This window comes from Balaenoptera borealis (genome assembly GCF_965194805.1).
Source record: "Balaenoptera borealis genome assembly, chromosome: X".
NCBI classification, from domain to species: Eukaryota; Metazoa; Chordata; class Mammalia; order Artiodactyla; family Balaenopteridae; genus Balaenoptera; species Balaenoptera borealis.
In genome coordinates, this window is record NC_138881.1 from 27,550,449 (window position 1) to 27,568,043 (window position 17,595).

General features: G+C 44.5%; 1 pseudogene across 1 annotated transcript; it reads right to left on the minus strand.

Annotated features, from left to right (window-relative positions):
• Positions 1 to 932: 932 nt before the first annotated feature.
• On the minus strand, positions 933 to 10,200 carry LOC309620309 (myb/SANT-like DNA-binding domain-containing protein 7 pseudogene; annotated as a pseudogene). The gene has a single exon. The product of its transcript is annotated as a myb/SANT-like DNA-binding domain-containing protein 7 pseudogene (transcript).
• Positions 10,201 to 17,595: the final 7,395 nt, after the last annotated feature.

Here is a 17,595-nt window from a genome sequence, read left to right on the forward strand (position 1 = left end):
CAGGATTAAGTTACTTAACAGAGAGACAGAGGGTGGTGGGAGGTTGCCATACACAGCACCGTTTACGTCGAGGGCATCAGGAGGCAGAGCATTACTCCTACCACGGTACCACGGCCTTCATCCTCCTCCTCCTCCTCCCTGCTGAAGTGCCCCTTGCGGTCAGCAGGCCCCTGCCCCGCACTCACCAGCACTCTTATGCTACCAGGCTTCTTCCTTGTAGAATTGCATTCCCTTCCTTGTAGAATTGCATTCCCTTCTGCTGTGCCATCTTTTTAAAATATATCTAGCTATTGGTCCTGGTTACTTTTTTTTTTTCCTTCCTTCTCTTTGGACCACAGTAAGCCTTAGAGTAGTCTCTTCTGGAGCAGGGTAACTTAGAGGTTAGAGTGATGAGACCTTTACATGGAGAAGTAATTTGCATGTATGAGTTAGGAAGGTGTTTTGCAGGTATGTTACAGGCTTACTTTAAACCATTTAACTTATGCTCCAAAGTAACTGTAATTTAATGTTGGTAGAATAGCAGATTATGAATAGCTTTAATTGTATGTTTAAAGTCATATGTTCACAAGCTTAAATCTGGATATCAGCAGCTACCCTGCTGTCCCAGTACAGAGCCCACCAGGTCTGGAAACGCCTGTCTTTACATTCATCTGTCCACTGGGCCCTCACACAGCTCCTGCGAGGTAGCTGGGATGGCCTCCCACTGGATAGGTGAGGGGCCTGAGGTACAGAATGGTCAAGTGACCTGCCTGCAGACTGACGGGGTCACGGCTGGGCCTGGGGCTCAGACAGGATCTCTGGGCCTGTTTCTCTACAGCCTCCCCTTATTACGACTTCCCTCCTCTTCACAAGATTTGGCCTGTTTTTTCTGTTTACTTTTTAAAGATTTTTCCCTTTAGTTTTATTCCCAACCTTAAAGTTGCTCTTGCCCATTAGATCTGCACACTACTACCTCCCAAGTTCACCTTGACTTCTGCTCTTTAGCACTTCTCTTATCTCAGATAAATCCCTGCCTGTGTACTTTGCTACCATTAATAGATTAATATAGTACAGGTCTAACTCTTTCAAGTACTTCCCTGTTTTTCCAGAAAGTCTACCTATCTACAGTAATGTTATCCAGTTGTAACTGACATGGACCCCTCAATGTAAGGGCCTAAAACAACTGAGAAAAAAAATTGTATATCTCAATTTCCGTGCCTTAAACGTATGCTCCTTTAAAGCAAGGAATCTGTGTCTGGGTGTGGTGCTTATAGAAGTTCACGAGTACATTCATAAATATTAATGCCATAGAATGCTTCCTTAAAACACAATTGTTACCAGGATTTCACATCCATTAATATGCTGCTGTGACTGAAAATATCGCAATCAGAATTTCACTTTTTCTTTTGTTATGCTATTCATCTAATCTTTTAGAACTGGAAGGTACGAGAAAAGTCATCTAGTACAAACCTCTCACTTTAGAGAGAAACTGAGGCACGAAAAGGGCAAGTGATCTGCTCAGTGTAACGAAGTGTGGCAGCATTAGAATCTGGGGGTTCTGACTAGATTCCAGTGTGTTCTACCTCACGCTGCTTCCTACGTAATCGCCCATTCCCCAGAGAGGCCTGCCATCTATTCCTGCTTCCACTGTGTTCCCACTGTGGTTTGGACCATTTCTCCACCTATTGGTATTTCCAGCATCTAGGTAAGCAACCAAGCTGGCAAAATAGAAAATAAAACCTCTCCCAACATGCCTGCACTTTTTTTTCAGCCTCTTGATTAGAGGAAAGCTTTTTAAATTCCAAGTCTCCTTTTTGTACTTTCTGAAAGTACTAAATAGCCACTAAGAGCTTTAAGTGAGGTTAACAATGGCTGGTAATGGCTTCCCTTCTAGAGTAAATTGGAAGCATGGCTCAACACCATCATGTCTCCTCTAGGAAGTGTGTGTGTTTTGGAGGGGAAAGGGGATGGATTTGTGGAGGGTTGGTGCTTAAAAAGAGTTACCTATTGCAGGCCGTCCTTATCCATACCACCCAACTGTTCACAAAGCTGTTCTGTCCCATCATATGCCATTAACGAGGTGAACTTTTGTCTATATCTTGTGAGAAAGAGTGACTTTGGAAAGTTCCCTAGAAGAAAAGTTTTCTAGGGCTTGCCTTCTGTAACATACCAGACAGAAAAAAGGCTAACAGAGAAGAACAAAATTAGCTAAAAGCATTTGGGAAACTGATATAATCTGAATTGTTTCCACAATGTCCAAATGGCAAACCAAAGCTAAAGATATATAATTATGCATAATCAAGGAACCTAAAAAATATGGAATGCAAAGAATTTACTTACATGTAATATTTTTTTAAACAACTATAATGCTGTAAGAAATATTTTTTTTTCATTTGTATTTATTTATTTATTTATTTATTTAATTTATGGCTGTGTTGTGTCTTCGTTTCTGTGCGAGGGCTTTCTCTAGTTGCGGCAAGCGGGGGCCACTCTTCATCGCGGTGCGCGGGCCTCTCACTATCACGGCCTCTCTTGTTGCGGAGCACAGGCTCCAGACGCGCAGGCTCAGTAATTGTAGCTCTCGGGCCTAGTTGCTCCGCGGCATGTGGGATCTTCCCAGACCAGGGCTCGAACCCGTGTCCCCTGCATTGGCAGGCAGACTCTCAACCACTGCGCCACCAGGGAAGCCCTACGTGTAATATTTTATACGACAGCCAATTTCTCATTATATCAAAGATTATCAATATGAACTAAAACGCACGATTGTGGCTCCCTGTCAGTTCTGAAATATATCCATAGTGATAAGAGACTAAGGACTAGTAAAATGGGGGGAAAGATGGTTTGACTATTGAGTGTTTGCTAGTGGGTATGTCACAGACACAACAGTGAAAATATAAGAGATAAAGGTACCAATACGTGTTGTGTCTATATTAGCCTAATGAGCTATAGAGAGATTTAAAGAAATGAAGATTGTAAGCTCCAGGAAACAGTCAAGTTAAACTAGTAGATTCAAGCAATGAGGTCTCGGTATACAACCCTAATTCTGTATCTATCTTCTCAGCTACTGTGCCTCACCCTAGTCTGACCTTGGCCAAGGTCATATGCTTTAATAACTTACATGTGCATAGTGCTTTTAAACTTTTAAACCCTTTCACATCTATTTAAGCCATCTGATCCTCACGACAACCCTGTGAGGTAGGCAGGTTGCCCCCTTTTAACAGCCAAGGAAAATGGTGTTGAGAGGTAAACTAAATTGTCACACATCAGTGATGAAACCAGGGCTAACTAGCTCTCTGGACTTGGCTGCTTCCGTTGTCTACTAGGCTACCTCTCATGTTTCTGAAAGGTCTTTCAACTAGTGGAGACGCTTGGGAGAAGCAAGTGTATTCCTACCCTTCTGCACATTAATGGTCCATCCACTCTTTTTCTGAGGACACGGAAAAGGAGCCAGGGTACCAGAAGGCAGCTGTTGGACCCGGGCCTCTGCCAGAGAAGGAAATACACCCTTGTGTGATCAGATAACTTTTGGTGTTTGGAATTAACCTCTGAAGCAACTTTTCAAGCCCTAGCTGAAAAGCACCGGTTGCCTCTTCTACCGCTGTGGCCGAGCGTCTGACCACGACCACGGCATCCCTGCGCAGCTCGTTGGCGGGGTCCTGCTGAGCGCTGGCCTCCTCGCCAATGGCAATCAGCCGGTCCAATTTTTCTTCCTCCCGCTTTGAAAGTTCTCGTGCCAATCTCCTGTTTTCTGCCAACTCAGCTGCGATAGTCCTGGCCACTGACTGCCTTCTTCGCCTCGCCCACCTGGGAGGGGCCTCACTGGTCAAAGGCCCATCCCCACCAGAAACAAAAGGAACTCTGGAGGAGGAGACTGGAGGCCGCTGTGCCGAGGCCACCCCGGGAGTGTTTCGGCCGGAGCTGGTGCAGGGGCTGGGCTCACCAGACACTCCCAGTCTGGTCACGGGGCTGCTCTGACAGGGAGCAGCTGCACCTCTGAAAAAGTGGTGGGAGCTGCTGTAGCTGGGGGTCCCTTGAGAGCACCCTGCACCCGAGGATTCACCCCAGGAGTCCTCAGGGTCACTGGTTTCTCTCATCTGGTCACTGATCCTCAGTTGACAATCCTCATCTGATTCCTTAACTGTTTTCAAGGTGGGCTGGTGATCTGCTGCCTGAGTCCATTCTGCTCCCAGAACGCCGGCTCCCTCTTCCCCTGGGGTGTTGGGGGCCGCAAGTTCTGATCACAGTGCTGGGCCCACGCAGCCTCCTCTGTTAACTTGTCTGCGTCAGTCACTATCTGATTTCGGAGAAGCTGATCCAACGTATCATAAAAGGGACAGTGTGGTGGATCACCCATACTTGTGGCGTGGGCCACATAGGCCTTTAAATATAATGCCTTCAGGACCTTGAACTTGGAGCGGCACTGACGCTTGGTGGGGCGGAAGCCTTCCTGCTGCATCCGCTTAGACGCAGTCTGGTAGGCATCTGCATTGTGATGCACGGTCTGGAGCCGCTGAATATACTCTGCCTCACCTAGTATGGAGAGAAGCTTCCGTGTCTCCTGTCTGGACCACCGGATGCCCGCCCTGCGATTAGAAGTGGCCGTATCGGAGTGGGAAGGAAGGCCAGCTGGAGGAGGCTCCTGGGCAGCAAGGTGCCGATCTGAAGGTGTGGGGAGGCTCTGTGTGCCCCGGTCTATCTCCAGGAGCCAGCCGATTCTTCTCGCTCAGGGCTAATTGCTGAGAAGCCAGGTCCAAGGACCGCATTTCTGGCTTCTGCCAAGGATCTGCTTTCCTTTCATCACTGGATTTGAAATATTCCTTATTCCACTTTGTTTTGTTGCCAGTCCAACAACCTCTTCACTTTCTGAGTAAACAAAAACAGCTGGAGTGACTCTGTCACCTGCACCACTGGCATCCACATCAGCCTGGCCATCCTTATAGACGGATGTGCAGGTGAACCCCGCTGGCCGCCGTGAAGCGGCAGAGACGGCGGCAGCAGTAACGAGTGGTCTCCCCTCCGCAACAGCGCCCGGCCGCAGAACCCAGAGCCTTCATTTTTGAGACTGGTTTGGGAGACTGTAATTACATTAGCGACATCCAAGTGTTATCAACACTGAGCAATTCCTCTCATCTCAACTCAGCAGCCGACTCAGAAAAATCACACCTTCCAGCTCATGGAAGACACTTAGTAATGCATGTGTAATTGGGTTAAAAAATAGTCATGACCGCAAGCTTTATTTTTATTTGCTTCTGTATTTCTCTAAAGGAAAAAGTACTCATGGCTGTCTCCTTGCTTCTTCAAGAGGGCCATGGCCAGGTCCCCTTTGAAGGAATATATAGCATGACTTTTTTCAATCCCAGTTGCCCAAGTGCTGCCATATTCCTGACGGGAGAGTTGTGCCCGCAGAACCCCTGGAAGCTCTTCTCTCCCTGACACAGCACTGGAGGTGTGGGCAGATTCCAATCACCTGTTAAACAGATCGCTGCCTCCCCTTAGGCCTACTTCTTCTCCTGGATGCTGTTTCCAGACCATATTCGTAAAATATGAATCTTATAATGCTCCTCCTCTGTTCAGAAACTTTCCATGGCTTCTTACTGCTGGTTGTTTAAAGTCTAAACTTCCCAGCATCCATCCAGAGAATAAATTCATTCAGAAATCCAGCACCATCCTCTTGGTAATGCTTATTTTCCTCTTTTCCGCATCTTGAACCCTCTGCTCTTGCCTTGCTTGGTAATAGTGTCCTACGTTTGTTGGTTCTCTGTTCCCTCCCTGAACGGCCTTTTCTTTTCCCCTCTGCCTATTCAAATCCCTGCCTTTCCTCCAGCCCCCACCCACCCTCCACGCCATCCATGAGGCCCTCTTTCTTTACCTTCCTATCATTCAGATGGAGGCCTTTTCTACAAGAAAGGAGCCAGGATATACAAACACAAAAGGGGATTAGGTGTGGGAAAGTTTACCCTTCACTTTTAATTCCATGTAGTCTGAATTGCCACATTTCATTCCATTTCCAGCTCCACCTAGATGTTCCACGGCGTCTTGAACTTGAGAAGAGTCACTACTTTTTCCCAGAGTCCCCATTTATCTTCTTGTGTTCTCTCTCTCTGACAATGATGTCACTGTCTACCCAGATGCCCAAAGCTAGAAATGCAAACATTACCCTTCAAAATTCTTTCCTTTGCTGCCCATCTGGTCACCAAGAACTCTAATTTCTGGTCATATCTCTCAACATCACTCCCGTCTTCTTCACTGCTCTGTCTTAGCTGAGCCTTCATCATGTCCCTCCAGATTTTCTCCAGCAGTCCCCTAATAGATCTCAGGCCTCTAGCCTCATCCATACTCCGATGCTTTATTCATCTTCCACATTTGTCTGTGTTCCAAAGGGAAAATCTGATCACTCAGAAAAATTCAGCAGTGGCATTACATTGTTTTTCACATCCAATTAAAACTTTGTAGTTGAACTGCCAGGTTCTCTCTGATCTGTCCTGCTTCTATACCAGCATCTTTTCTCTTTCCTTACTCTGCCCTATCCTCCTCCACTTTAACTCTGAACATGGAAAGGTCCACTGTCGCCCACACCACTCTCTACCTGCAATGTTTATTGTCCTTAACATCTCCTGTTCAGTCTTCAGAATTCTTTTCAGCTATCACACCTGAGGAAGCTTCCAGGACGCCCACAACTCCCAAGTCAAGATAACACTCCATTTCTCTGTGTGTACTTCATTCTATCACAGCACTTACCTATCACCCTTCATGTTGGTCTCTCCAACTAAAGTATGTTCATCTTGAGGATAGAACACCTAGCATCTAACACAGTCCTCATAAATAATTATTGAATGAGTGAATAGCACGTAGTCCTAATTTCTCCATATGGCTTTTTTAGAATTATTCATTGGTTTACATACCTGAGTATATCTTTCTAAGATTATAAGGAGCTCAACAATCAAGGATTCTGTGTGTCTAAAACTGCACTAGAATAATCCATACACATGATGGAGTGTGATAGATACACTGGAGACCATGACTGAGAGTAAGAGGTCAAATATGTGGACTGATCAAGAGGATGCATTTCCACCTTTATTCCTCCTGCTCAGCCTTTAATGGATACATCTTTGGCTTATTGAGCAGAAGTGTAATCATTTCTCAGGACATCACTTTCAGGTCTAGCCAAGGGCACCCATCAACAGAGCCCATCATCAGCTGCGGTTGACCAGGGCTCTAATTTGGCTGTTATCATTGAACTCTTTTGTAAGAAAGGTTGACTAAGCAGTGACCTTGTCTGTTTCATAAGATATAGAGAGCTCTCTTTCTAAACTTCTCCCATAAGTTTCAAGACCTTTCATTTTAATGTCTGGGAGCTATAGATGAGGTATAAATAACCACTGAGAAAGTGGTGTGATAGAGACATAATAGCAGATCAACAATCCAACAACCAGAATTCTGCTCTTGATGAAACTAGAAAAATCTGTTGGCTCAGTGGCTTCACTTTCTTAAATTCATACAGAATTTAGAATGAAAAAGAAAATAGATGTAATTCAGTAAGAGGAGTAAATACAAGAACCAAAAGGCTTAAGAACAGCTCATCATGTTGTCAGACTTAGTCTGGTTTCATGTATTCTTTTGGACATCTGGTGGACCTAGGGCCTGGCCTTATTTTATGATAATTCAAAACATGGCACTTCCCATGCATTTGCCATACTCCTGCTATATTATATTGTGTCATATGGCTCCTCTATCCCAGCCAAATTGCTCCACAACTTATTTCTGAAAAGATCTCACATTCTGGCTCCTGTCTGAATTCCCCCACCCCTCATTTCACCCTTTTCTAAGTCATGCCCTTTCTTCAAGCCTAGCTAAACCAATAAAGAATGCATAATTCCTGAAAGGCAAAATGGATGCTAATTTGGGAGGACTTTATTCTGTAGGCAGAAAAAAATCCCAAGATGGTGGGTGGGGTTATGTTCAATGTGTTCAGAGCATTGTTTTAGAAATAGCCCCTCCTCCAAGAGATTACTATGCCAAAATAGATAATTGCAATGCTCTGGTCCATTTAAGAGGATTAAATGTAATTGGTGACTGTTACCTATTGAGTGAGTTAAGACCAAACTTATCTAAGGTATAAAAAGCAAAGCAATAGTAATTCTGTTTTTAAATTCTTAGTATTTTCAAAGTGCTTAATATGTATTATTCCATCATAATGTAGCAGTGTTACACCAAGAAGGATAAATGGTGGGCTCTAGACCCAAACATCAATAGCACTGTTATAGCCAGCAAGGAGTGCTCCTGCTTCGAATCATAAACACCATCAGACCATCAATTCATTCAAAACTATGTTTTAATTTCCTACTCTGTTCTAGGCAGTGTTCTAGGCATTTGAGATAAAACAGTGGACAACACAGACAAAAATCCCTGTCCTCGTGGAGTTTATATTCTAGAAGGAGAAGACAGTGAACAAAATAAGTAAGTTAGGTAAGAAAGTGATAGATGTTACAGAGGGATATTAAGCAGGAAAGAGGCACAGGGAGTAGGGAGAGGGAGCTCATCAAGGAAGGTTCACTAAAAAAGTGATATTTGGGCATAGAGTTGTACGAGGTGAGGCAACAAGTCATGAAGGAGGAGTAAGGTTTATGGTAGATTGTTTGCAAAAATGGCCACAAAATTCCTATCCTTATAGCCACGTCTTTGGGTAGCCCCTTCCACACTGGTTCTAGGCTTAGCCATGTGACCTGCTTTGAAAAATGGGACGATATCAAGTGTGACCTAGCTTTTTGACCTCAGAAACTCTTGTGACCACCATATGTAAACGAGCCTGAGCTACCCTGATAGATGATGAGAAACACGTGGCTAAGCAATCCCCACTGACCCATCAATATCAAGCCACTGCTCTTGTAGTATGAAAGCGGTCATAGATAATACATAAACACGTAGGTACGGTCGTGTGTGCCAATAAAAGTTTATTTGCAAAAAGAGGTGGCAGATCAGATTTGGCCAGCAGCCTGTAGCTTGCCAACTCCTATCCTAGACCGTACAGCCTCAGTCAAGCTGGTGTAGACAAGAACTGTCCAGTCAACTCAGAGAACCATGAGAAATGATAATTGTTATTTTAAGGCTTTATGTTTTGGATTGACTTGTTACACACATAAGCTAACTGCTACAGTGTTCCAGACAGAAGAAACCAGATACAAACATCCTGACAAGGGAGTATGCTTGGGATACTCTAGGAATTAGAAATAGAGCAATGTTGCTGGAGCCAGATGGACAAGGAGTAGAGTCATAGGAAGTAAGTGCAGAATCAGCAAGATAGAAGGGGTGGGACAGGCAGATTGTAAGAGCTGTGAGGCCCATTGTAGCAGAGGAGTGACATGCTCTGTCACTTACATTTTTAAAAGCTCAGTCTAGCTGCTATGTTGAAAACAGACCCTAGACTACAAGGGCAGAAACAGGGAGATGAGTTAAGAGTCCATTGAGATAACCCTGGTGGGAGGTTGGATATGGGTGGGAGCAATGGAGGTTGTGAGAAAGGATCTGAATTTGGGGATATTTTAGATAAGATGCACTCATAATTTGGATATGGGGTATATAAGAAAGAAGGTAATTAAAGATGACTTAATGGTTTTTGTCTTGAAAAATTGGAAATTGCCATTAATTTGAGTTGGAGGAGACTATGGGTAGAAAAGGTTTTGGGGAAAATATGGGGAGTTCTATGTGGCACATTAAGTATAAGATGTCTGTTGGGCATTTGAGTAGGTATTTGTATACATGGGTCTGGAGTTCAGAGAAGAGGATTAGCCTGGAGGTACCAATTTGGAATCATCAGCACATAGAGGGCATTTGAAATCCACGAGATTGATGAGATTGCCAAGGGAGTGCATATACACAGCCCAGAGAAAAGCCTTAAGAAATGAGCCTTGGGCTTCCCTGGTGGTGCAGTGGTTGAGAATCTGCCTGCCAATGCAGGGGACACGGGTTCGAGCCCTGGTCTGGGAAGATCCCACATGCCGCGGAGCAACTAGGCCTGTGAGCCACAATTACTGAGCCTGCGCATCTGTAGCCCGTGCTCCGCAACAAGAGAGGCCGCGATAATGAGAGGCCCGCGCACCGCGATGAAGAGTGGCCCCCGCTTGCCGCAACTAGAGAAAGCCCTCGCACAGAAAGGAAGACCCAACACAGCCATAAATAAATAAATGAATGAATGAATGAATGAATGAATGAATAAATAAATAAATAAATAACACCCCCCCCCCCGAAAAAAAGAATGTGCTTAGAGACTAAACAGCATTAAAAAAAAAAAAAAGAACAGCCACTAGCCACATATGCACTTGAAATGTGACTAGTCCAAATTGAGGTGTACAGGTGTAAAAACTACACACACACACACACACACACAAAAGAAATGAGCCTTGGGGCATTCCAACACTAAGCTGTCAGGGAGATGATGAAGAGGAATTGAGGAACAGTAAAGGGGCAGGAGCCTGAGAAGGAGAGGCCAGAGAGATATAAAGAAAACCAAGAGAGTGCAGTATCCTGAAGGTCAGCTCAAGAAAGTGTTCAAGTAAGACAAAAACTGAGAATTAACCCTTGGACTTATCAGTGTGGAGGAGGTTGGAGACTGTGACAGAATCAGCTTTGGTGGAGTTAGGGACATGAAAGCCCAATAGGCATGGGGTGAAGAGAAGTTGGGAGGAGAGGAAATGGAGACTGTGAGTAAGGAGAGCACTTTCAAGGCAGTTAGCTGTGCAGGAGAACAGAGAAATGGATCGGTAACGGATCAGTTACCAGAGGGTCATTAGAGGGACGTTTTAGAGTAAGATAAAAGATATCATGGTTTTATTGTGAAGAGAATAATCCAATAAAGAGAGGGAAAATGATGATGCAGGAAAGAGAGTGAGGCCTCCTTAGACGATGCAGCCCATTCAAGCCACCAGATTACTGCATGGGCTTGAGTGACTCCAGAGGAGAAACAGAAGCCAGGGCCTTGAGTGGACGAGAAGGGATGGGCTGTAGGGCCAAAATGGAGGGGTTAGCCTTAGAGGCATGGAGGGTTCTTCTAGTAACAGAAGAGGGGGTAGAGTATATGCACCCAGATGCTGGTGGGTGGGAGGTATGGTGGTAGATGGAAGTCTGTGGAAGTGGTAGATTGTCCCAGTAATAACTCCCAGTGCATCAGCCCCTTGCTATTCCTCTCCCACACTGATTCTGGGCTTGGCCATATGATTTTCTCTAGCTAACAGGACATTGGCAAATATGATACATGCAGTGGCTTAAAAAATGCTTGTTTCTGGGAACACTTCCACCACCACTTGAAGGAGCTCAAGCTAGCCTGCTGGAGACAGGTGGCCCTTTCAATAGCAAGCACCAACTGCCATCTGAGACCAAACAGCCCCGTTTGAGTCACCAGATGACCACAGGCACATGAGTGACACCAAGCAAGTCCAGCAGAAGAAGTACCCAACTGATCCTGACCCAAATTGCTGACCCACAAAATCATGAGCAAATAAAATAGTTACAGCTTTAAGCCACTATTTATTGGGATGGCTTGATACGTAGCTAAGGCTGACAGATACAGAGGAGAATGTATGTATGATGGACAGGGAGAGTAGGAGAGAAAGTAGAATAGGGAAAATGTGTATAGTATGATTGCTGGCAGTACCGAGGGCCCACTTAAGAGTCACAGTTCTTAAGTTTCAGTACATTCAGTCAGTATGGTTGGGTTTTTCTCTGGCCACATGTCAGTTGCATGGTTGCTGGTGTGGTGTAGGGGAAAAATGGATTTAGTCAGGTTAGGGACTTTGTTTTTCAAAATTTTTTTTTTTTTTTTGGCCGCGTTGGGTCTTTGTTGCTGCGCACGGCTTTCTCTAGTTGCAGCGAGCGGGGGCTACTCTTCGTTGCAGTGCGCGGGCTTCTCATTGCAGCGGCTTCTCTTGTTGCGGAGCACAGGCTCTAGGTGTGTGGGCTTCAGTAGTTGCAGCACGCGGGCTCAGTAGTTGAGGCTCACGGGCTCTAGAGCACAGGCTCAAGTAGTAGTGGCGCACGGGCTTAGTTGCTCTGCGGCATGTGGGATCTTCCCGGACCAGGGATTGAACCCTTGTCCCCTGCCTTGGCAGGCAGATTCTTAACCACTGCGCCACCAGGGAAGTCCCAGGGTAGGGACTTCTGCCAAGCAAATACAACAAAGTCAGTGAGTCAGGTAAGAGGGAAATGCATCCAAGGGAATGATTATCATCGTTTACCATGGCATTTAACTTCAGAAAATAGAGGAGATCACGAAGTTGAAATGCAATGAAAACGTTGTTGGACCAATCGATTGGATTTCTCAGAGGGGTTCAAGGATTTTTGGCATCAGGACACTAGGGAGGATGAATTAGAAAAAGAGGAGGTGGTGGTCAGGGAGTCTGATAACATGAATTAGAGATTATGGAAAGAGAACAGTTATCGCATATGGCAAGGTCTGTGATATGACTGTAGCAACGAGTGGCTGAATAGATTGGAGGACAAGATCAGGGGAGGAGAAGAAACAAGAAAATAAGAGGCCAGGCTGCAGAAGGATCATCTCTGCAGATACTAGAATCGCCAGGAATTAGGACAGGGCTAACACGGGTAGATTGCCATCAGCCAGGAGCTAAGGTAACCTAGCAGTGTGTGGGGGGGTCCCAAGATAACTATAACAAGAGAGGGGAGAGTGGGCATAATGTGATGACATTAAATTCTGAACTGGGGCGGAAAGGGAGGAGGGACCCGAGGAAGGATGGCCTGGAAGTGTCAACAAGGAAGAAGGAGGAGGCCTGCCTTACTCTCAGGCCCGGTAGTATCGTGCGTGGGGAACACATGACCGTGACTTGAGAGGGCTGCGCCGGCAGCAGCGTCCTTCGGGGAATTCCAGATTGCAGTTAGAGCAAGAAGGTGAAGAGAATGTTCAGGAAAGAGGTTGACAACATAGGAGATCGTGCTGATAACGATCCACGAGTTCCGGACAGCACAAGGGAAGGATTTCAAAAGTTGTGGAAGAGTGGGAGAAGGGGACCGGAAGGGAAAGTGCCCAGCCTTTTGAGAATTAGAGTGTGAAGGATGAGGTTTGTCCTGGAAAACTGGGGGTGGGAGCTGGGTGGGGCGGCTCTCGTGGTAATGAACACGAGCAGAGATAAAAGGCCATTTGAGGTTAGACCCTGGGGATGCAAGGCAGACAGTGATGTCAGCTTTAGAGGGTGGGGAATTTCCAGGGGACCCCTCTTCACGTCTGCCTGTGGAAATGTAGAGGTCTGGGGAGGGTGGTTGTGTTTTTAGTCGAATAGTCCAGTGGGTAAATGCCATATCGCATAACCTCACCATTGTGCCTTGATTCTGTCCTGATACACATGCATTCCCTGGGATGATTGGCTGGATGAGGTACCCTGGCATCTTTTAAGCTCCAGGGCTTGCTGATCAACTTCCTTCTTCCAAATGTCTGACAAAAACGGTGAACGGTTTTTGAAGAGAGGCAGAAAGTGCCAGAGCTGAGTCTGATGTTCTTTCTCTGGGCAGAAAGGTGTAAGCCCTGCATTTCTTTGATGCTGCTCTAAAACACTTGTGCCGGCACCACCAGGGGCTTTGATGTTCTTCTAGCGCTTCTGACGTTCTGACATCTGGACTTGTACTCTTCTGAAGCAGCAAATTGAAACAATAGTCAAACTCTGGTATAAAAAGAAAAAGGACAGCAAGACCTTATACAGAACTTTGTGATGCCACTCGCCTGATTAGAGAGAATGGTCTCTCTGCCTCTTCAAACACACGATCATTAGTTTCACATTTTATTATTCATGCCAGGTGTCTGTCACTGGGCACCCTTAGCATCCCAGGATTTCTCCAGGAAGGGATTTACCAACCCACTCCTGAAGCCCAGATCCAAATTGACTGTTTCCTCCAAATTGCCTTTTACTTAAACATAAAAACCACATGCCTGACCTTAGGCTGCCCTTCACACTTCATCTTTTATCATCTCACCTCGAGTTACACTTCTTGCCTTCACACCACATGAGCTCTCTCTCTGGCCTTTGTCCTCAGGTCCCGCAGACCCTGATTTGGGTCTGCCTCGTGTCGTTTTCACCTTCACATCTGTCGGGCGAGCTCTTCTTCCTCTCACAGGGTTCATCTTCAAGCTAACCATCTTCCAGAGAATGATCCAGATCACAGCTTTTCAATCAATGGATACTCTTTCCTTCACTTCTTTAACCTCTGCTTTCCATATACGTTCACATCCTTTAAGAACGAATGGAGGAAAAAAAGTGAACAATTTTTTTTGGTATTAAAGTTGCTTTGTTCAATGTGAAATCCTCCCAGACAGAGCATGCGTCTCTGCCAACCTTAATACCTCAGGCCTCCACTTCTCTTCCTAATGTCTTAGACAAGTTGGGTATTTTCCTTTTCTCCCAAACTTCTTTTCCTAAAGGCTACTCTCTTTTGCTGCCATGAACAGATCAGATAGGTGAAGTGGATTTTCTTGATTTGTTGAGGGGAAAGCACCCCTTCATCTCCTTCCACAAACCCCCTTCTTGTAACATCGTTATTTCCAATAAGATGTAGGTTGACAGGTAACAGTGAAACCCTAGTGTGGGTGTCCCTGCAAATATCAGAGGCTCCCTGGAATCCAGTTAATCCAGTGCCATAGCAGCCCTTTCCCAAGGCCCCTGGGTCTGTTGTTAACTGTGTCACCAGGAGTCCTGCCCTGGCATCGCTGAGCTCCCCTATGCTAGCAGCAATTCTGCATTTAAGGTCTGCTGTATCTTGGATTGTTTCTAAGCAAGGAGGCTTGCCAAAGGACTCTCCAGAGTGGGGACAGATCCCAAACACTTCAGGCCCCCAGTCTTCTTTTTTACCTTTTTTAGTAGGTCCGTCTTGGGAGCATTCAGATGACAAAGTGGAGGTTCTCTCTGATCACAGAGGTAATTCTGTTTATAAAGAAAAGATCCTTCCAGAACAAATTGTTAGAGAAGGTAGCTCAGCTGCCTGGTTGTGAAGCCCACAGCATGTCTTCACCAGAGTACCAGAAAGATACATTTCTGGTTATTTCCATTTCTGAGAGCTCGGATGAGTTTTTTTGCTCTTCATTGGTCTCTGGATTTATTGGCCTTAAGCCACTCTCCTAATCTCCTAATCTCCTCTCCTAATGGGCAAGACCAAAGTTGCCTGAGAAAATGTAATTTTAGTGACGGCTTAATACTGCATATTCAGGACTACAGTTAACCAGTCCCATGTTGCCTTCTTTCTTTGTTCTCATAAATAGCTCTTCAGCGAACGTCCAATGGCTTCTTGAAACTCCCTGCATCCATGTCTGCACCCCATGTAGCCATAGCTTCCCTTTCCATTTACTCTTTTTTTTTAAAATCTTTATTGGAGTATAATTGCTTTAAAATGGTGTGTTAGTTTCTGCTTTATAACAAAGTGAATCAGCTATACATATACATATATCCCCATATCCCCTCCCTCTTGCGTCCCCCTCCCACCCTCCCTATCCCACCCCTCTAGGTGGTCGCAAAGCACCGAGCTGATCTCCCTGTGCTACACGGCTGCTTCCCACTAGCTATCTATTTTACATTTGGTAGTGTATATATATCCATGCCACTCTCTCACTTCGTCCCAGCTTACCCTGCCCCCTCCCCGTGTCCTCAAGGCCATTCTCTAGTAGGTCTGCGTCTTTATTCCTGTCCTGCCCCTAGGTTCTTCAGAACCATTTTTTTTTTTAGATTCCATATATATGTGTTAGCATGCGGTATTTGTTTTTCTCTTTCTGACTTACTTCACTCTAGGACAGACTCTAGGTCCATCCACCTCACTACAAATAACTCAACTTCGTTTCTTTTTATGGCTGAGTAATATTCCATTGTATATATGTGCCACATCTTCTTTACCCATTCGTCTGTCGATGGACACTTAGGTTGCTTCCATGTCCTGGTTATTGTAAATAGAGCTGCAGTGAACATTGTGGTACATGACTCTTTTTGAATTATGGTTTTCTCAGGGTATATGCCCAGTAGTGGGATTGCTGGGTCGTATGGTAGTTCTATTTTTAGTTTTTTACACAACCTCCATACTGTTCTCCATAGTGGCTGTACCAATTTACCTTCCCACCAACAGTGCAAGAGGGTTCCCTTTTCTCCACACCCTCTCCAGCATTTATTGTTTGTAGATTTTTTGATGATGGCCATCCTGACTGGTGTGAGGTGATACCTCATTGTAGTTTTGATTTGCATTTCTCTAATGATTAGTGATGTTGAACATCCTTTCATGTGTTTGCTGGCAATCTGTATATCTTCTTTGGAGAAATGTCTATTTAGGTCTTCTGCCCAATTTTGGATTGGGTTGTTTGTTTTTTTGATATTGAGCTGCATGAGCTGCTTGTAAATTTTGGAGATTAATCCTTTGTCCATTGATTTGTTTGCAAATATTTTCTCCCATTCTGAGGGTTGTCTTTATGTCTTGTTTACAGTTTCCTTTGCTGTGCAAAAGCTTTTAAGTTTCATTAGGTCCCATTTGTTTATTTTTGTTTTTATTTCCATTTCTCTAGGAGGTGGGTCAAAAAGGATCTTGCTGTGATTTATGTCATAGAGTGTTCTGCCTATGTTTTCCTCTAAGAGTTTTATAGTGTCTAGCCTTACATTGAGGTCTGTAATCCATTTTGAGTTTATTTTTGTGTATGGTGTTAGGGAGTGTTCTAATTTCATTCTTTTACATGTAGCTGTCCAGTTTTCCCAGCACCACTTACTGAAGAGGCTGTCTTTTCTCCCTTGTATATTCTTGCCTCCTTTATCAAAGATAAGGTGACCATATGTGCATGGGTTTATGTCTGGGCTTTCTATACTGTTCCACTGATCTATATTTCTGTTTTTGTGCCAGTACCATACTGTCTTGATTACTGTAGCTTTGTAGTATAGTCTGAAGTCTGGGAGTCTGATTCCTCCAGCTCAGTTTTTCTTTCTCAAGATTGCTTTGGCTATTCAGGGGTCTTTTGTGTTTCCATACAAATTGTGAAATTTATTGTTCTAGTTCCGTGAAAAATGCCATTGGTAGTTTGATAGGGATTGTATTGAATCTGTAGATTGCTTTAAGTAGTATAGTTATTTTCACAGTGTTGATTCTTCCAATCCAAGAACATGATATATCTCTCCATCTGTTTGTATCATCTTTAATTTCTTTCATCACTGTCTTATAGTTTTCTGCATACAGGTCTTTTGTCTCCTTAGGTAGGTTTATTCCTAGGTATTTTATTCTTTTTGTTGCAGTGGTAAATGGGAGTGTTTCCTTAATTTCTCTTTCAGATTTTTCATCATTAGTGTATAGGAATGCAAGAGATTTCTGTGCATTAATTTTATATCCTGCTACTTTACCTAATTCATTGATTAGCCCTAGTAGTTTTCTGGTAGCATCTTTAGGATTCTCTATGTATGGTATCATGTCATCTGCAGACAGTGACAGCTTTACTTCTTTTCTGATTTGCATTCCTTTTATTTCTTTTTCTTCTCCGATTGCTGTGGCTAAAACTTCCAAAACTACGTTGAATAGTAGTGGTGAGAGTGGACAACCTTGTCTTATTCCTGATCTTAGAGGACATGGTTTCAGTTTTTCACCATTGGGAACAATGTTGGCTGT